We start from the raw sequence: 20626 nt of genomic DNA on the forward strand, positions 1-20626 counted from the left end.
TCTTAAAAAAAAAAAAAAAAAAAAGAATTAGTGAAAATGAGCCGGTCGTGCTGCCTGTTTCAGGGGATGGGTTACTGGAAGGAGGGGGAGGGGTGGGTAGAAGGGATAATAAAAATGCTAGCATGAACCAGAACTGGGTGTGTGTGTGTGTGTGTGTGTGTGTGTGTGTGTGTGTGTATTTGGGACTGAGAGAAGGAATCCAAGAGTAGCAACACTAAAGCTGTTCCACAAAGAGCCATGCAAGGTTTTTTTTTTTTTTTTTTTTTTTTTTTTTAGCAGAATGGCAAGAATACACGATTTGTGTTTTTACAAATTCAATCTGGCGGCACCACCCGATCCCCAACCCCTTCTCGACCCACCTTTCTGCGTGTCTCAAGGCTTTACAAAAAGGATTTTTGAGGGGATCCCTGGGTGGCGCAGCGGTTTGGCGCCTGCCTTTGGCCCAGGGCGCGATCCTGGAGACCCGGGATCGAATCCCACGTCGGGCTCCCGGTGCATGGAGCCTGCTTCTCCCTCTGCCTATGTCTCTGCCTCTCTCTCTCTCTCTCTCTCTCTCTCTCATAAATAAAAATTAAAAAAAAAAACAAAAAGGATTTTGAGGGTGACGGTCCTAGGGATCTAATTACAGCGAGGAGTACTAGGTATCAGGAAGATTAGAGGTGGCAAGGGCCTGCAAGAGGAAATGTGGATGGAGCAAAGGAGACAGCAAAGGAGACAGCAAGTATTTAGGAGGTGAAACAGGATGTCTTTGTGAATGGCATACAAGGTCTGAAGGAAATGGAGTCAGTGTTTCCCAGGTATCTAGCATAGGCCTCAAACAGAGGTCAGAGTATAGGAGGAGAGGCGGGGAGAGCGTCAGAGGAGACTGATTAGTTTGGAGCTTGTGGCCTTTGAAATGTCCGCACATGAGGTCTCCGCTTTGCACCTCCTCTTCTCTCTTCAGTTCTAAAAGAGCAGCACCCAGTCCCATGAAACAGTTTCGCCAAGATGTCTAACAATTGCATTTTCCCAATTACAGAGATCACTTCTCTGTCCTCGTTTTACTTCTCCTCCTCAGTTGATGCAGTTGACAGTCTCCTCCTTTATGGCCACTTGACACTATGTTTGCCTTGTTTTCCTCCTAGTCACTAGCCTGTCACTTGCTGTTTCATTTATCAGCTCCTCTTTTTTTTTTGTTTTGATTTGCATCCTTAATGTTCAAGTGCTCCAAGACCCAGTCCTGGGCTCTCTTTTACTCCTCTGGTCCCATAGCTTGAAAGATCATCAGTATTTCTGCTGTCCATTAGGTAGCCATCCCTGTGCGTGGCTATTGAGCGCTTGAAGTGTGGCTACTAATTGAGATGTACTGTACGTATTTTATACGTATAAAATACATGCCAGATTTCAAAAATTTTGTATGACAGAAAAGAAAATATGATGTTAATTTTTATCCCGATCGCATGTTAAAATGATACCATACATATATTGGGTCAAACAAGATATTACAATTAATTTTACCTGCTTTTAATGTGGCTGCTAGAAAATTTTAAATTGTGTATATGGCTTACACACATACATACGTGTATATATGTATACAGAGAGAGAAAACGATGTGGTGAAATGTTAACATTTAGGGGATCTGGGTTCCAGACATATGGAAAACCTTTGTACTAGTCTTTCAACTTTTTGTGAGTCCTATTATGGTATGACCTATCGATAGTCAAGCAGATTGACTTTATAATTACCATGTCATGGAAAAATAAGAATGAGGGCATAGGTATAGACTATTACCTGGGACGCAACATAGTTAGATTGACCAGCCACTTTCATTGGTGTGACGATGTCTACAGCCTCTGAAGCAAAGTTAGCCCATAGAAAAGAGACTAAGGTTCTCTTGAAAACCTTAAGTTAGTCTAGATTCAGCTTTCACATGCCTTTACTATCTACCACTCCTCCAGAGGGCTGGGTGGCTTAGAACATTCCTCGTATTTCCATCCTATGCGGAAGCCAGGCTGAAAACCTCATTAGTCCTCTTCAGTGCCTTCTTTCCCTCTGTGGCCCACATCCACCCCACCTCCCCACACCCCCACACTAGCAGTTTGAGTTTTCTAATGTGGGGCAAGAGTGAGGAGTATCTGGTTCTGCTTGGGATCCCAGACACAGTAATAAGTGAGCTTGATCTCTAAGAATGTAGAAGATTCAGGGGCCAGGGGCCAGGGGAAGGGATTAAAGTAGTTAAGGCAAAACACAAAAATACTACCACATACAAAGACTCAGAAAGGGATACAAAAGCACATGAACTGCCATACCAGCGTCATCCAATTCTATATGGAAGATGTGCAAAGGAAAGCTTTGGAAGTCTGGTAAAAATAACTAGATTGATTTAAATCATGGGACTAAATAGTGTAGGATGAGATTACCCTTATATTTCAGAATTGAATTGGCAAAACTGGTAGCCCAGAAAATGGGAAGGTACCCACTAGGAGTTCTGGGGTGCATTGGCTAATTCATATAGTAATCATTCTTTTAACTGTCTCCTTTAGTTTTTTCATTGTTTTGTTTTGGGGGGAATTTTTTAACATTACCATCATGATCTGAGAATCTGTTTCTTCCATATATTTTGCCTGATACCTTGCCTTTGACTGTCTCCAATGTGGAGAAAGCTCTTCCCTCAACTCTCAACTCTGGGACTCAGGTAATGCTATTTTTTATTCCTTAACATTTCTCTCAAAAATATGTTTGCAATATTTCGAAATCCACTTGAATATCTGCTTCCTTTGCCCAGAATATAAAATTCACTCTTTTATAAAGAATTAAGTAGCGTGACATAAAGTTGAAATGATGTTTTTATTAGACATGATTTAAAAGCTGATTGAAATAGAAGTGATTTTTCAATAAGAAAAGATACTTAGTATATGACTTGGACTCATTGCACATTTCTGCACCTTAATTTTTCCATCAGCAAAAATCATATTTTTGACCTGCATACTTATTGGGTTGCCAAGGTGATTGTGAGATTTTTAAGAATGTTAATTTAATGTCTTCATATGGAAAAAATATGAATGATAGTGAGAAATAAATAAATAAAACTAGTCTTAATGTTTTCTAAATATGAAGTTTTGCATCTAAAATAATTAAAGCCAAAGAGCAGTCTTTATGGATCTGATCCTCTATGGCCAAACTTTTTTTTATAAAGATCTAAAAGAATGTTTGCATGCTCAGTAAATGAGGCTTTTTATTATATAGAAAAATGCCTAAGAACCATTTAGATTTATTATATTCACCTCCAATAGAGTAATTCTGTTGTTTTCCTCATTTGTTTATGGCAAATTTGAGTCCTGAAGAAACAGAATAAATAATTCACTGGGGTTTCAATACAAATTAGTGAATAAACAAAAAATAGACCATAAATTGCTGTATGACCTACTTGAAAGAACTGGTTAAAAGAAGGAAAGAGATTGCAAAAGATATTATGTTAATATATATGACTATTCCACTGAATGAAAAAAATTATTAAAAATACAAAAAGTATAGACCTATTGGAAATATATGAGGCAATATGACAAAACAAAAATAAAGAGATACAGAATAAAGAATTACAAGATGAGGATGAAAAGAAAAGAAAAAATTAACACCACCAAAACCAGCCCCTTGGAAAAAAAGGCTTGAGAAAGTAAATATGAGCATGCTCCTAAAGAGATGCAAGAGATTTCTTATTGGGAAAAGTAGGTACTGGGAAAGAGAGCTCTTACACCTCAGTGGTCAGAGCTGCTGGCCCTTGGGTCTCAGTGAGACACTTAGAACCAAAATGTGTATGAGTGTAAAGTATAAGAGTAAATACATTTGTTTCTATTCATATGCAGACCCCCAGATTGGCACATCCTTATTATCTGTTTTGAAGACTAATTAAAGAGAAGGGGCCTGCCTCCAAAGATATGAAATTGGGATGTCAGGTTGAGGAGAAAGGCTGGTAAATTGGAAACAAAGATAGGTACCATGCCCAAGATGAAATGCCATCTCAAATTTTCCTAAATTTCTATTGCCAGTGACTATATTTATGCCCTTCAGACTTCAGTTTTTAATAAAGATATGTTTGTCTTACTATGATAGTTTTTAATCTATGTATATATATCTCTCTCAGTTTATTTCTATTTTTCTCTTTATGTGTCCAGCTATGTAGTCATCCATATGCCTACCTCTACCTGTACATTTATGTATTCATCTATCATGGTTATGGAAGTCTGTCTCATGGACTTGTGCACGTACTTATGAATAACATACTGAAGAAGAGAAAGAGAATGAAAAAAAGAAAAAATAAAGCTATCGGAGGAACAGCCACAGGAAGTGTATATAGACATGCCTTAACACAGATTTGTGGTTACTGCCGTAGCTTGTTCTTTTCACCTGGTCTGTGATAATTTAAATGTTTTTCCTTTGCCCCTGGCACAAAGTGAAGCTTTGTCAGTAGACAGCACAGGAGAGACCTCTTAGGCTGAAAGGCACATGCTCATTCCAGGGATAAGTGTGGGCAACCTTTTCAGTGCCCAGTTCCTACGCGCAGGTGCATGTATCAAGGAACCCACAGCTTAACAGAACAAGCAAATCTATAAAGTCATGAATATAACAAAGCTGTACAACAAAGATAACCTCTGAAATTTAAAGTGAGAAGAAAAATAAAAGGATGAGAAAAAATTAAAATAACCAGCCCGTGGGACGAATGACAACAGAAAGGGAAATGTGAGCACACCACTGCAGATGCGGGGCAGGTTTTATCATTTGGGAAGTAACAAGGTCTTCTCCACTCTAAGCTTGAAATTTAAATCAACACACACCTACATCAAACAGATCATTGTAAAATCTTGGAGTCAACAAACTCACTGGACTCTGGTCCACCTGTTGCATCTATATTCAAGCATAATTTGTCTGTAAATACTGCAACATGGCAGAGTCAATGTGTGATTCAATTCAGACATCTAAACGTAAACACAATTAATTATCTGTTTTGGATCCCTATGAATGTTTGTATATATCTACCTCTCCCTCTATTGAGAGAACTGACCCGCTACACATAGAATCCATTAGTGAATATTTCCACAGGGCTGGCCCAGGGAAGACAAAGACTTAAAATGCCTTCCTCACCTATCTCTGTGATCCCTGAGTCAGCACAAATTTCTAGTACTAAAGTTCAAACTATCTCCTGGATTAGGTCGAAAAACAACATTAATACAGATGTCAATTATTAAAAGTTGTTTCTAACAACATATCCTGAAAAATCCTCCATATCCCTTCTTATAGATCTTACTTATTCTTTTTTCATACCTGTGTAATACTATGTGTTATACATGTACTATAGTTTATTCAACCACTTTCCTATATTTGGGCATTTATTAAGCATTCAATATTTTGCAATTACAAATCATGTTGCATTGAATAATCTTCGCATATGTATTTTTATATTGCTGGAAGTTTCTGATCAGGCTGACATGCAATTGCTGAGTTAAAGGATGCATATATGGTTTTGTTAGGTATTCCAAATTTCCTTTTAGAGGGGTTGTAATACTTTTTGCTGTGAAAATATCTGTTTCCCACAGCCTCACCGAGAGACTGCATTGTCAAGCTTTTGAGATTTTGCCTATTTAGACTGGCATATGCAGCATAGATTTATAAAAAATGACAAAGAAATGTTTACAATAGTGGATATAAATTTTTAAAGACAGAAATCATTGGCATTTGGATTGGCATATTCAGCTATTTAGAACATCTGTCTCCAGATGCTCTTTCTTTGTTATATCAGAGGTAAGCTCTCTCTCACATAAGCCAATAAAGCTGTTTGGCCAGTGGAGGTCACTCTAGTGCTACTTTAAAAGGTAGATTCTAGTACAGCCCTCTCAGTTCATATATCTTAGGACAATAACTCTTTAAAAATCCACCGCCTATGTTCACTAGGTAAACTAGGCAAAAGACTTTCCAAAGGATAAGTCTTTTTTAAAAAACCCAAGACCTGGAACGTCTGGGTGGCTCAGCGGTTGAGCGCCTGCCTTTGGCCCAGGGCATGATCCCGGAGTCCCAGGCTAGAGTTCTGCATCGGGCTCCCTGCATGGAGCCTGCTTCTCTTTCTGCCTATGTCTCTACCTCCCTCTCTCTCTCTCTCTCTCTCTCTCTCTCTCTCTCTCATGAATAAATAAGTAAAATCTTTAAAAAATAAAAATAATAAAAAACCCAAGACTAATATGCTTAGCAGGAAAGAGCTTTCTGAAGGGCTAAAGAATAACAATTTAGCATATTCTGATTTAAACAGCATGTGGTAGTTTTGATCTGATAACAAAGGTTAGCTAAGTTCAAGACAAAAGTTATGGGCAATGAGAACTAAACAGCATTTCTGTCCCTGATGAAATGACCTACACAGATCCAGAAAAACTAGAGGGTGTCCTTACCTGTACTCAACAGACCCCTCTCCAGCCAAGGACAATGTCTTTTTCACTTACTACAGTCTCCAAACATAAAATGACAATGTCTTAGCTTACCTTCATAAAATTGATCCTGACATGAATTCCTAAGGCATTTTTGGATTAAGAAAAATTGGCAAGGATGATCTTAAGGACCAGAGAATCCTTGCATTGATTACCTTGTGGACTAAAGGGAGACAGAGATCTTAGCAAACTTAAGAGTATTAAACTGTAGATCTTGAATATTCATTACTTCAAAAAGTAGGTAATTTTCAAATCAAAAAGAAGGTTGAGTTCACAGATTAGAGCTGTGTTATTTATCTTCAGTATCAGGCATGTTTGTTATCAAAATAATTAAATGGCATATAGATTGTATTTTTGAATATTTTATCAGTAGAGTCCCAGCAGAAAAATGAGAACAAAGGAGTAGGGTACATCAAAATAGGGTATATCAAAAAAGGTCCTAAAAGTTTTAATAAATCCTACAAAAGGTTAGTTGAGAATAGCCAAACTCCCATTCTAGAATAAGCACAATATTCATTAAACATAACCATGATCAATAAACATGATACACACTGAGTTTTGATACCAACAGTTAAATCACTCCTTACGATAACCTTCAGTCAAGTGTAGCTAAGGAATCATCTCCATTCTGAATTTCTTTCTTTGCACTGTGGAAGTTCTGCTACACATTGTCACCTGCTGGCTCAGTCCCTTTGGGGTCTTACACAGCCTTTGTTCCAGTTGCTGGACTGTCCTGTGTTCTTGGTTATACTCTCGTCGCAAGGTCACCTGAAATGCAGTGTCACAAACGAATTCCCAGGATTATCCTCTTATTTCTACTGTGCTTGCTAAATGTCTGTTGCTAATCGTCTGTGGCCACAGGACTGGCTCATCTCATTGTGTGTGCGAGGCCCTGTGGCGTCTGTATGTTTCTGATTTGAGCCTTCCATGTTTCTGGCCATGGCTTCTCTATTCTCCTCACAAGCAGTTATAGAAGGAGGGTTTTTCATGTCTGCTCTGCAAGTATTGAGCTATTTTTTTAAAGGTAAGATTAAACTGTATGGGTAGTAGAAGCTGACGCGGAGCTTATAAGAATTGTCATTTTATTACATTCCATTTCTTGAACAAGAATTTCACTAAGTCTACCTAGCAACCTTGAATTTAGGAGTTGAGCTGGTAAATCATTCACAACTGTTTGAGAGGAATAGTATTGTGCCTAGAACTTTTGAAATTTTTCAGAAGCTGAAATTGAAAATCAGCTAAGTGTTCCTGAAGAATCTACTGCCTTTCTAGTCTCCTGATGCATTTCAACGAGCAGGTTGAAGCAATCTGGGCATTCCATTTTTTCCTAATAAATATATATCTACCAACTATTTATACATACATAATAATATCAACTTCTTACTGTATTCCAAGCAGTTTTAAGCACTTCTCTGGTTTTATCTGACATAATTCTCACAACCCTGTGAGATAGATACTTTTATTATCCCCATGTTATAAATGATGAATTTCTAGTCATCATCAGAGAAATGCAAATTAAAACACAATGAAATGGGATCCCTGGGTGGCACAGTGGTTTAGCACCTGCCTTTGGCCCAGGGCGCGATCCTGGAGACCCAGGATCGAATCCCGCGTGGGGCTCCCGGTGCATGGAGCCTGCTTCTCCCTCTGCCTGTGTCTCTGCCTCTCTCTCTCTCCCACTGTGTGCCTATCATAAAAAAAAAGTAAAAAAAAAACACAATGAAATAACATTTTACTCCTGTCAGAATGCCTGAATCAAAAACACAAGAAATAACAAATCTTGGTGAAGATGTGGTAAGGAAAAGGAGCCCTCATGCACTATTGATGGGAATGCAAACTGGTACAACCACTGTGGAAAACAGTATGGAGTTTTCTCAAAAAATTAAAAATAGAATTATTACACGACCCAGTAATTCCACTACTGGATATTTACCCAAAGAAAATGAAAACACTAGAATTTAAATAAAATTTTAAAAGAAAATGAAAACACTAATTCAAAAAGACATGCACCCCCATGTTTATTGCAGCATTATTTACAGTAGCCAAATAAAAAACAAGCCAAGTGTCCATCTACAAAATAAATGAAGAAAGAAGATGTGTTATACAATCAAATATTATTCAACCATAAAAAAAGAATGAAATCTTGCCGTTTGCAACATGGATGGACTGGAGAGTACAATGATAAATGAAATAAGTCAGAGAAATACCACATAACTTCATTTATATGTGGAAATTAAAGAAACAAAACAAATGAACAAAGTTTAAACAAAAGATAAAGAAACAGACTTCTTAAATACAGAGAAGAAACTGGTGGTTGCCAGAGGAGAGGTAGGTGGAGGAACTGATGGAAAAGACAAAGGAGTACACTTGAAACAGATCGAGAGTACACTTACTTTGATGAACACTGAGAAATACATAGAATTGTTGAAAAATTATATTGTACATCTGAACCTAATATAACTGTTAATTAAACTGGGATTTAAAAAAATATTTAAATGAACGGTGGGTTTCTAGCTGTGGAAGTAAAAAGAAAGAAAGAGGAAACTGTAAGTAAGCCAGAAGTTCTGGGGAATATAGACAGTCTACCAAGAGCTGGCAGGGTAGATGAGCCTACACTATACCCAGCTAGAGTATCCCTCAGTAATGCAGCCTGATGAAGGAGCCTCTGTCCTGAGGAGAGAGAGCTAGAGGCTCACACTGGGTGCCCGTCCTATGGGAGAGGAAGCCTACTCTTGATCCTACTAATTAGTCTGGGCTAGTAAAGAGGTAAAACAAAAGAAAACAGTAAACCCTGGCAGGGCTTCCTGTGACCGGGACTTGAAAGCAGGGGGAGAGTAAAGACCTTATTTCTGTCTTTTATGGATAAGGCAGATTCTCCCTGGAGCTCTCGCTGCCCTGGGCCAGACTGCAGCTTAAAAAGGACTCTCCTGGAAGGCAAGGGTTCTCTAGGGGGAATAAGGTGCAAGTATTTCACCCTAGGGAAGGCAATGGGTAGCATGTGAAATGACTGGACAGTAGTTCTATGTTCATGTTTTATTTCATGCCTTGTAGAGACTGGGAGAAGTGTCCCACCATATCCTCCACAGGCATGTATAATTTCCATACAAGCACATCCAACCTCCAGCTTCACCTCTTTGCTTCAGGGCTGGCTATGGCCCCCAGGGTCCACTGGGCCTCTACACAGGGTGGGCTAAAGGTTCCAGACAATTAATACCAACTGTTAATTAAATATCACATCCCTCTTGCCACTTGAGTGGATAACTCTGAAGTGCATGTTCCCCAGGAAAAATTTTGTCCTGATTGCCTGTTCTGGCAACTTATTTAATAATATATCCTTTTAAGGGCCATCATTCCTTCCTTTCTTCATGTCTTCTGGGATCACCTCTGCTGGGGATCTTCAAGACTCCCTGCCCCTAGGTTCAGTGATTTACTAAGAGGATTCACACAACTGAGTATATAGTCATATTCATGGATATGATTTATTACAGCTGAAGGACAAAAAGCAAAAAGAAAAGGTGCACAGGATAAAACCCAAAGGAAACTAGAAATGAGCTTTCAAAATTTCTTCTCCAGTAAATCACATAAGACGTTGTTTATTCCCACAGCAGCAAGTTGTGACATGTTTGAAAAGCTGTTTACTAGGGAATCTCATTAGAGACTCAATGCCCAAAGTCTTTAATAAGAGTTGGTCCTATAGGCAGGCACCCTCTGCTTGGCAGGTGCCCAAATCCAAAAAGAAAAATGGATGTTTAGCACAAACCACATTGTTTGCATGCAGTTTAGGCACAGTGGGCCATTCTTTTTTTTTTTTTTTTTTTTTTAGGAGTTTATTTATTTATTCATGAGAGACACACGGAGAGAGAAGCAGAGACACAGGTAGAGGGAGAAGCAGGCTCCATGCAAGGAGCCTGATGTGGGACTCCATCCTGGATCCCGAGATCATGCCCTGAGCCAAAGGCAGACGCTCAACCACTGAGCCACCTAGGTGTCCCCAGTGAGCTATTCTTATAAGGGTTTTGGGAACTCTCTCAAAATTCAAACTTCCTGAAGCCCGCCAAGTTCCAACCTTGCAAGTGGGCCTCAGGATAGCAATCTTAGTCCTGGTGTATTAATGCTTTTATCCACATAGAAAATATCCCAAATAGATTTCTTGCCCTCAGATCTTTGTGTCAGGGTTCACTTAACCCAGACTAATCCTAGAGTATGATCCTCCTCTGAGATTACTGGCTAGTAATCATGTCAGAAGCTCAATGTATTTGATTTTGAAACTTATTAATGTTTCACTCTTTTTCAAAATGCTTTGGATTTATATACAATAATATTGCACACACCAAAAAGAACTGAGAATGTGATATAGTGGCTAAGTCTCTGTTCTGGGAGTTAGGGATCTTGACTTCAGTCTTTTTATGCCTCACATAAGGATTGGCTAACATCAATGGATTTCACTTTGTTACTACCAATAATCCCTTCTTAATTTCTTTTTTTCATTCACTTGGGCTGTTATAACAAAATTCCATGGACTGAACAGCTTTACAAGTAACATAAAATTATTTCTTAAATTCCTAGAAGCTGGGAAGTCTAAGATCAAGGTACCAGCAGATCCAGTATTTGGTGGGAGTCCAGTTCCTGGTTCTCTTCACTGTGTCCTTTCATGGAAGAAGGGGCAAGGGAGCCCTCCTGGTTATCTTTTGTAAAAGTACTACTCCCATTAATAGGAAGTCTACCTTCCTGACCTGAGCACCTCCCCAAGGCTCTGCCTCCTACCATCATCACAGTGGGAATTAGATTTCAACATATGAATTTTAGGGGAAAAGCAAACATTCAACCTATAGCAATTCCCTACTACCAGAAACCCCACATTTCTTTGATTTTTTCTAAAAACTTTATTCTTTATTGAGGTATAATTTACATTCAGTAAAATTTATCCCTTGTCATTGTGTAAATCAATGATTCATGATAAATTTATACCACTATATAATCACACAACAATCTGAAGAAAAGGAACCAAAAATTTCCTTCATGGCCCATTACATTTAATCTTTTCCTCTACCTCTAGCCCAAATACTAGACATTTATTGATCTGGTTTTCCTTCATTGCAGTTTGCCTTTTCTAGATTTTCATGTGAATGGAATCCTAGAATATGTAGTCTATTTTGTCTGTCTTCTTTCACTTGACATAAGTCGCTTGAGATTCATTAATATTGTTGGGAGCATCAATAGTTTATTCCTTTTTGTTGCTGAGCAGTATTCCATTGAATGAATATAGGATGGTCTGTTTATCCATTCACCTGTTCATGAACACTTGAGTTTCTTCCAGTTTGGGCTATTATGAATAAAGTTGCTAAAGACATCCATGGAAAAAACTTTGTAGAACATGTTTTTCTTTTTCTTGAGTAAACACCAAAGAGTAGGATACTGAATTGTGTGGTACATGTATGTTTAACTTTTTAAGAACTGCAGGACTAGTATGCAAACTAGCTGTGCTTTTTGCATTCCCAATAGAAATGTATGAGAAATACAGTTGTTCTACATCCTCATAGACACTGTATATTGTCAGATGTTCTTATTTTAGTTTTAGCCCTTCTAATGGATGGGTAACAATAGCTCATGGTAGTTTTACCTTATATTTCCCTGATGAGTAGCCATGTTGATTGAACAACTTTTCATGTGTTTATTTGAATATGCATGTTATAAAACTACTTTAGTGAGGTGTTTTTTCAAATCTTTTCCCCATTTTTAAAAATTGAGTTGTGTTCCCAATATTGTAAGAGTTCTTTATTAGTTTAGGATACAAGTCCTTTCATCAGATTGTATTTTGTAAATAACATTTCCCAATCTGTAGCTTTCATTTATATTTTCTTAATGAAGTCTTTTTTAAAAATAGCTTTGTAGAAATATAACTCACATATCCTACCATTCACCATTTAAAGTATACAAGTCAAGTGCTTGCCTCAGCAATAAGGCAACAAAAAGAAATAAAAGGCATTCAGATTGGCAAAGAAGAAGTCAAACTCTCCCTCTTCACAGATGACATGATACTGTACGTAGAAACCCAAAAGACTCCACCCCAAAATTGCTAGAACTCATTCAGCAATTCGGCAGTGTGGCAGGATACAAAATCAATGCCCAAAAATCAGTGGCATTTCTCTACACTAACAATGAGACTGAAGAAAGAGAAATTAAGGAGTTAATCCCATTTACAATGGCACCCAACAGCATAAGATACCTAGGAATAAACCTAACCAAAGAGGTAAAGGATCTATACCCTAAGAACTACAGAACACTTCTGAGAGAAATTGAGGAAGACACAAAGAGATGTAAAAAAATCCATGCTCATGGATTGGAAGAATTAATATTGTGAAAATGTCAATGTTACCCAGGGCAATTTACACATTTAATGCAATCCCTATCAAAATACCATGGACTTTCTTCAGAGAATTGGAACAAATCATCTTAAGATTTGTGTGGAATCAGAAAAGACCCCGAATAGCCAAGGGAATATTAAAAAAGAAAACCATAGCTGGGGGCATCACAATGCCAGATTTCAGGTTGTACTAAAAGCTGTGGTCATCAAGACAGTGTGGTACTGGCACAAAAACACACACATAGATCAATGGAACAGAATAGAGAACCCAGAAGTGTATTCTCAACTCTATGGTCAACTAATATTCAACAAAGCAGGAAAGACTGTCCACTGGAAAAAAAGACAGTCTTTTCAATAAATGGTGCTGGGAAAATTGGACAGCCACATGCAGAAGAATGAAACTGGACCACTCTCTTACACCATACACAAAGATAAACTCAAAATGGATGAAAGATCTAAATCAGAGACAAGAATCCATCAAAATCCTAGAGTAGAACATACACAACACCCTTTTTGAACTTGGCCACAGTAACTTCTTGCAAGATACATCCATGAAGGCAAGAGAAACAAAAGCAAAAATGAATTATTGGTACTTCATCAAGATAAAAAGCTTCTGCAGAGCAAAAGAAACAGTCAACAAAACTAAAAGACAACCTACAGAATGGGAGAAGATATTTGCAAATGACCTATCAGATAAAGGGCTAGTATCCTTTATCTATAAAGAACTTATTAAACTCAACAGCAAAGAAACAAACAATCCAATCATGAAATGGACAAAAGACATGAACAGAAATTTCATCAAAGAAGGCAGACATGGCCAACAAGTACATGAGAAAATGCTCTGTATCACTGACCATCAGGGAAATACAAATCAAAACCACAATGAGATACCACCTCACACCCATGAGAATGGTGAAAATTAAGAAGACAGGAAACAACAAATGTTGGAGAGGATGCGGAGAAAGGGGAACCCTCTTGCATTGTTAGTGGGAATGTGAACTGGTGCAGCCACTCTGGAAAACTGTGTGGAGGAGTTAAGAGTTAAAAATAGAGCCACCCTATGACCCAGCAATTGCACTGTTCGGGATTTACCCCAAAGATACAGATGCAGTGAAATGCTGGAACACCTACACCCCGATGTTTCTAGCAGCAATGTCCACAAGAGCCAAACTGTGAAAGGAGCCTCGGTGTCCATTGAAAGATGAATGGATAAAGCTGTATGTATACAATGGAATATTACTCAGCCATTAAAAACGACAAATACCCACCATTTGCTTTGACGTGGATGGAACTGGAGGGTGTTATGCTGAGTGAAATAAGTCAATCGGAGAAGGACAAACATTATATGGTCTCATTTATTTGGGGAATATAAAAATTAGTGAAAGGGCATAAAGGGGAAAGGAAAGAAAATGAGTGAAAATATCAGTGAGGGTGACAAAATATGAGAGACACCTAACTTTGGGAAACGAACAAAGGGTAGTGGAAAGGTGGGGGTTTGAGGGTGACTGGGTGATGGGCACTGAGGGGGGCACTTGCGGGATGAACACAGGGTGTTATGCTGTATGTATGTTTGCAAATTGAATTCCAATAAATTTTTTTTACTTTAAAAAAAAGTAAACAAGTCGGGGATCCCTGGGTGGCTCAGCGGTTTAGCGCCTGCCTTTGGCCCAGAGCGCAATCCTGGAGTCCTGAGATCCAGTCCCGTGTCAGGCTCCCAGCATGGAGCCTGCTTCTCCCTCTGCCTGTGTCTCTGCCTCTCTCTCTCTCGCTCTCTCTCTCTCTCTCAAATAAATAAATAAAATCATTTAAAAAATTATACAAGTCAATGGATGTTATTATATCACAGAGTTGTGCAACCATCAGTACAATCTAATTTTAGAACATTTTAACACTCAAAAAATGTACCTTATTTTCACTCTCCATATCCCCTTACTGACCCCGCGTTACCCACCTAAGCCTCTATAACCAATAAACTTTCTGTATCTCTGAATTTGCCTAACCAGAACATTTCATGCAAATGGAATAATAGAATATATGATATACTATGATTAGTTCCTTTTATTTTGTAAAATGTTTTTAAGTTTCATCCATGTTATAGCATGTGTCCGTACTTCATTCCCTTTAATTGCCAAATAATAGTACACTGTGTGGACATACTATATTTTCTTAATCCATTCGTCAGGTGAAGGACATTTGGATTGTTTCCACTTTTTGGCTATTATGAATGACACTGCTATGAGCATTTTTATATGAGTTTTGTGTACATATGTTTTCACTTATCAATAGTTATGGATAAGGATCCTAATTTCTTCACATCCTTGCCAATACCTGTTATTGCCTTTTTTTTTATTTTAGCCATATTTCTTTGCTTTACATTTCCTAATGGCAAATGAAATTGAGAATCTTTTCATTCTTTTCATGTGCTAATTAGATTTCATAAAAATTTGGAGAAATGTGTTTTCTGATCCTTTTCCTCTTTTTAGAGAGAGAGAGAGAGAGAGAGAGAGAGAGAGAGAGATGGGGGAGGGGCAGTGAGAGAGGGAGAGACAAAGAACCTTAAGCAGGCTCCATGACCAGCACAGACCCTAACTCAGAACTCAGTCTCACAACCCTGAGATCATGACTTGATCCAAAATCAAGAGCCAGACTCTTAACTGATTGAGCCACCTGGGTCCCCTTCCTTTTCCCATTTTTAATTGGATTGTCTTATTAACTATTACGTATAACAGTTCTATTCTGTAGGTTTTACTCATATTGTTTGTGGAACAAAAGTTAAATTTTGATGAAATTCAATTTATAAATGTTTTTCTTTTTTCCCTTAAAGTTTTCCCTTAAAGTTTTGTCATATCTAATAAACCATTACCTAATACAAGGTCACAAAGATTTACTCCTATTTTCTTCTATGAGTTATAATTTTGTTCCTTACATTTGTGTATTTGATCTATTTTGAGTTAACTTTTGTGTGTGATACAAAGAAGGAGTATAATTTTTTTTGCATGTGTATATGTAGTTTATCTAGCACCATTTGTAGAAGACTATTTTTCTCCCATTGAATTGTCTTGGCACCCTTGTCAAAAATCAATTGATTGTAAATGTAAGAGTTTATTTTTGGACTCCTAAGTTCTATTCCATTGATATGCATTTCTATCCTTATCTCAATGCTATACTGTCTTTTATAGTAAATTTTGAAATCAAGTGAGTTCTCCAATTTGGTTCTTTTTCATGATTGTTTTGGCTATTCTGGGTCCCTTGAATTTCTGTATGAATTTTAATATCAACATGTCCGTTTCTCTAAAGAAAAAAAAAAGAAAAAATAACCAGCTGGGATTTTTAGTAGTGGTTTCACTGAATCTGTAGATCAATGTGGAGAATATTGCCATCTTAACAACATTGTCTTTGGGTGGTGGTGGCAATGAATCATATTTTATTTTCATAGCATATGCCAAATGGAAACAAAAGAAGCAACTCAGAAAGGTCCAACGTAATCAGCCAGTATTACAACATAATATTGTCTTCTGATCTATGATTATGGGATCTTTCTACTTATTTAAATTGCACTTAATTTTTTCAACAATGTTTTACAGTTTTAAGTATACAAATTTCTGTTCTTGTTAAGTGTATTTCTTACTATTCTATACTTTTTGATAATGTGAATGGAATTATTTTCTTATCTTAATTTTCAGATTGTTTGTTTCTAATATATACAAGTATAATTGAGTTTCATATATAGAAGTGATCTTTTATCCTGCAGCCCTGCTGAATTCATGTGCTATTTCTAGTGTGTTTTACTTAGGATTTGTTATACACAAGGTCATGTGATCTGCAAATAGAGATAATTTTACTTCTTCCTTCCTAATCTGAATACTTTTTAATTTTTCATGCGTAATCACCCTGGCTAGAACCTCTAGTGAAATGTTGAATAGAAGTGGGAAGAGCAGACATCCTTGCCTTGTTTTACCATTAAGTATAGTGTTAGCTGTAGGATTTTTTTGGTATATGTCCTTTATCATATTAAGAAATTTCCTTCTTTTCCTGGTTGCTGAGTGCTTTTATCATGAAAGGATATTAATTTTGTCAAATATTTCTTTTTTTTTTAATTTATTTATTTATTTATGATAGTCACACAGAGAGAGAGAGAGAGGCAGAGACACAGGCAGAGGGAGAAGCAGGCTCCATGCACCGGGAGCCCGACATGGGATTCGATCCCGGGTCTCCAGGATCGCGCCCTGGGCCAAAGGCAGGCACCAAACCACTGCGCCACCCAGGGATCCCCCTTGTCAAATATTTCTATGTCTATTGAGATGATCATGTGATTTTTACCCTTCATCCTATTAATATATATTACATCAGTTAAATTTCATAAATTAAACCTTGAATTCTTGGAATAAATCTCACATGTATATGATATATAATCATTTGTATATGTTTTTGGATTCAGGTTACTAGTATTTTCTTGAGGATTTTTGCCTCTGAATTCCTAAGAGATATTGGCCTATATTATCTTTCTTTTTCTGGTTTTGATATCAGGGTTATCCTGGCCTCATAGAATGAATTGGAAAATATTCCATCCTTTCTTATTTTTGAAAGTTTGGGAGGGATAGGTATTAACTCTAAATGTTTAATATTTGTTTGATATTTTAAAAATATTTGTTTAATATTTAATGTTTAATATTTTAATGTGTAATTCACCAATGAAGCCATCTGGGCCTAGGCTTTCCTTTGTGGGAAGTTTATAGTAAGTTGTTTTTTTTTACTTGTTATAAGTCTATTCAGATTTTCTGTTTTGTTGAGTCCGTTTCAGTAGTTTGTGTCTTTCCATATTATCTCTTAGATTTGTTGGCATACAGTTTTTTAAGGTATCCTCTTATATTTCTTCCTATTTCTATAAAGTTGGTGTGTGTAGCCTCTTTTTTATACTATCATCATCAATTGATGGAATGGACACATGGTCTGCTTCCATAGTTTGGCTATTGTAAATAATGCTGCAATAAACACAGGGGTGCATGTGTTCCTTTGAATTAGTTCTTTTTTTTTTTTTTTTGTAAATACAAACTGGCTGCACCAGTTTACATTCCCACCAAGATTTCTATTCTTTACATCCTCACCAACACTTGTTTCTTGTGTTTTTTTTTTTATTATTTTAGCCATTCTGACAGGTATGAAGTGATACCTCATTGTAGTTTTGATTTTCATTTCCCTGATGATAAATGATGTTGAACATCTTTTCATGTGTTTGTTGGCCATCTGGATGTCTTCTTTGGAGAAATGTCTGTTCATGTCTTCTGCCCATTTTAAATTGGATTATTTGGTTCTTGGTATTGTATCTATTTTGGATGCTATCCTTTATTGTGTATGTCATTTGCAAATATCTTCTCTCATTTGGTAGATTGTCTTTTAGTGTTGTTGATTGTTTCCTTCACTGTGTAGGAGCTATTTATTTTGATGTAGTCTCAATAGTTTATTTTTGCTTTTATTTCCCTTGCCTCAGGGGAGATGTCTTAGAAAACTGTTGCTACAGCCAATGTCAGAGAAATTATCGACTGTGCTCTCTCCTAGAATTCTTACAGTTTCAGGTCTCACATTTAAGTCTTCAATCCATTTTGAGGTTTTGTTGTGTGTGTATGGCGTAAGAAAGTGGTCCTGTTTCCTTCTTTTGCATGTAGCTGGCCAGTTTCCCAACACCATTTGTTGAAGAGACTGTCTTTTTCCCATTATTCTTTCCTCCTTTGTCAAAGATTAATTGACTGTATACTCGTGGGTTTATTTCTGAGTTTTCTGTTCTGCTCTATTGATCTATGTGTATGTTTTCATGCCAGTACCATACTATTTTAATTACTACAGGTTTTTTTTTTGAGCTTAGAAAGTTTGTAATCATTTAATCTTTCAGCAAATGCCACCATTCCCAAAACCAAAATTATTAGTATTAAAGAAAGCAGTTCATATTTAAAATCACATATTTACAAAATTCAATCCTTTGTGACCAGTCATTATGACAAGGTATCAATTTAAAAAAATAACTTTACATGTTTTGCAACCTCTAATCTTTTCAAGTAAACTTTAAATAAAAGGAATTACATGAATAAAATTTAAATATTCCAAATTTATTCCATAACGACTCAGAATATTTAATGTATGCTAAAAAGTTAAATATTTTAATATTTTGTTTTAAGTATGGAGTACATGAGGCACAATTTTAAATAATCTTTTTGAACAGAACAGTAATGCTCAACCCTCAGTTTGTCCCTAGGTGGCTCAGTGGTTGAGTATCTCCCTTTGACTCAGGTTGTGATCCTGGGGTCCTGGGATCGAGTCTCATATCAGGCTCCCCACAAGGAGCCTGCTTCTCCCTCTACCATATCTCTGCCTCTCTGTGTCTCTCATGAATAAATAAATAAAATCTTTTAAAAAAAGAACAGTGATGCTTAATTTGGAAATTTCAGTCACCAAAATTTTTAGAAAAATTATTATTTTTTTAAAAATCATGTATATATGTCTTTGGTGGATTATGCTCTTGATAATTTGTTACAGAACGTAATGAAATACATTTTTTTTCTGTTAAAAAAGATCATGTCAATCTTTTTGGTTCACATTTCCTTCTTTTTTTTCTATCAAGGTAAAGTTATTATTGAAAAAAGAATGGTAACTTATCAATAAAAGTTTTTTCTTTGAGGAAAACTACACGTATCACAATAGTCTGAAAACCTATAGAGTGTATTCAAAGCACTCAAAGCCTAAGAAATTGAGGAACCTATATTGAAAAAATAATCACACCTGGGATTTTTGTTTCTTTGGATAGCAGGTAGTTGAGTCTTGTGTTTTTTGGGGGTTTTTTTTTGTTTTGTTTTAGCATTTAAATACACATCAATATGTTTCAGCATGTAATTTGCATATGAGTTCTATGGAAGATAATTGTCAATGTTAAATTTACACAGTGTAATAACTATTGTATTTAGAGAACTGATTACTACAGCTTTGTGATATGACTTGAAGTCTGGAATTATGATACTTCGAGTTTTGTTTTCCTTTTTCAAGATTTCTTTGGCCATTCGGAGTCTTTCATGGTTCCATACAAACTTTAGGATTGTTTGTTCTAGTTCTGTGAAAAATGCTGTTGGTATTTTGATAAGCATTACATTAAAGGCGGAGATTGCTTTGGGCAGTATAGACATTTTAACAATATTTGTTCTTCCAACCCAGGAGCATGAGATGTTTTTCCATTTCTTTACATTGTCTTGAATTTCTTTCATCAGTGTTTTATAGTTTTCAGAGTACAAGTCTTTCACCTTTTTGGTTAGGTTTACTCCTAGGTATTTTATCGTTTTGAATGTAATTGTAAATGGGATTTTTTTTCTTAATTTCACTTTCTGCTGCTTCATTATTATTAGTGTATAGGAATGCAACATATTTCTTTTTTTAATATACATTTTTTTATTCTTAAGCAATCTCTACACCCAAAGTGGGTCTTGAACTCATGACCCTGAAATCAAGAGTCACACGCTCCTCCAACTGAGCCAGTCAGGGGTCCCTGAATGCAACAGATTTCTGTACATTGATTTTGTGCCCTGCAACTTTACTGAATTCATTTATCAGTTCTAATAGTTTGTTGGTGGAGTCTTTAGGGTTTTCTCTATATAGTCTCATGTCATCTGCAAATAGTGAAAGTTTTCCTTCTTCCTTACCAATTTAGATGCCTTTTATTTCTTTTTGTTGTCTGATTGAAATAGCTAGAACTTCCAGTACTATGTTGAATAAAAGTGGTGAGAGTGGGTAGCCTTGCCTTGTTACTGACCTTGGGGGAAAAGCTCTCAGTGTT

At 36.7% G+C, this 20626-nt stretch overlaps 1 long non-coding RNA gene across 1 annotated transcript in view; it reads left to right on the forward strand.

Annotated features, from left to right (window-relative positions):
• LOC140598120 (uncharacterized) overlaps positions 1-20626 on the forward strand; it is a 43585-nt gene that overhangs the window by 612 nt on the left and 22347 nt on the right. The window lies entirely within an intron of this gene.

This window comes from Vulpes vulpes, chromosome 3 (genome assembly GCF_048418805.1).
Source record: "Vulpes vulpes isolate BD-2025 chromosome 3, VulVul3, whole genome shotgun sequence".
Classification (NCBI taxonomy): Eukaryota; Metazoa; Chordata; class Mammalia; order Carnivora; family Canidae; genus Vulpes; species Vulpes vulpes.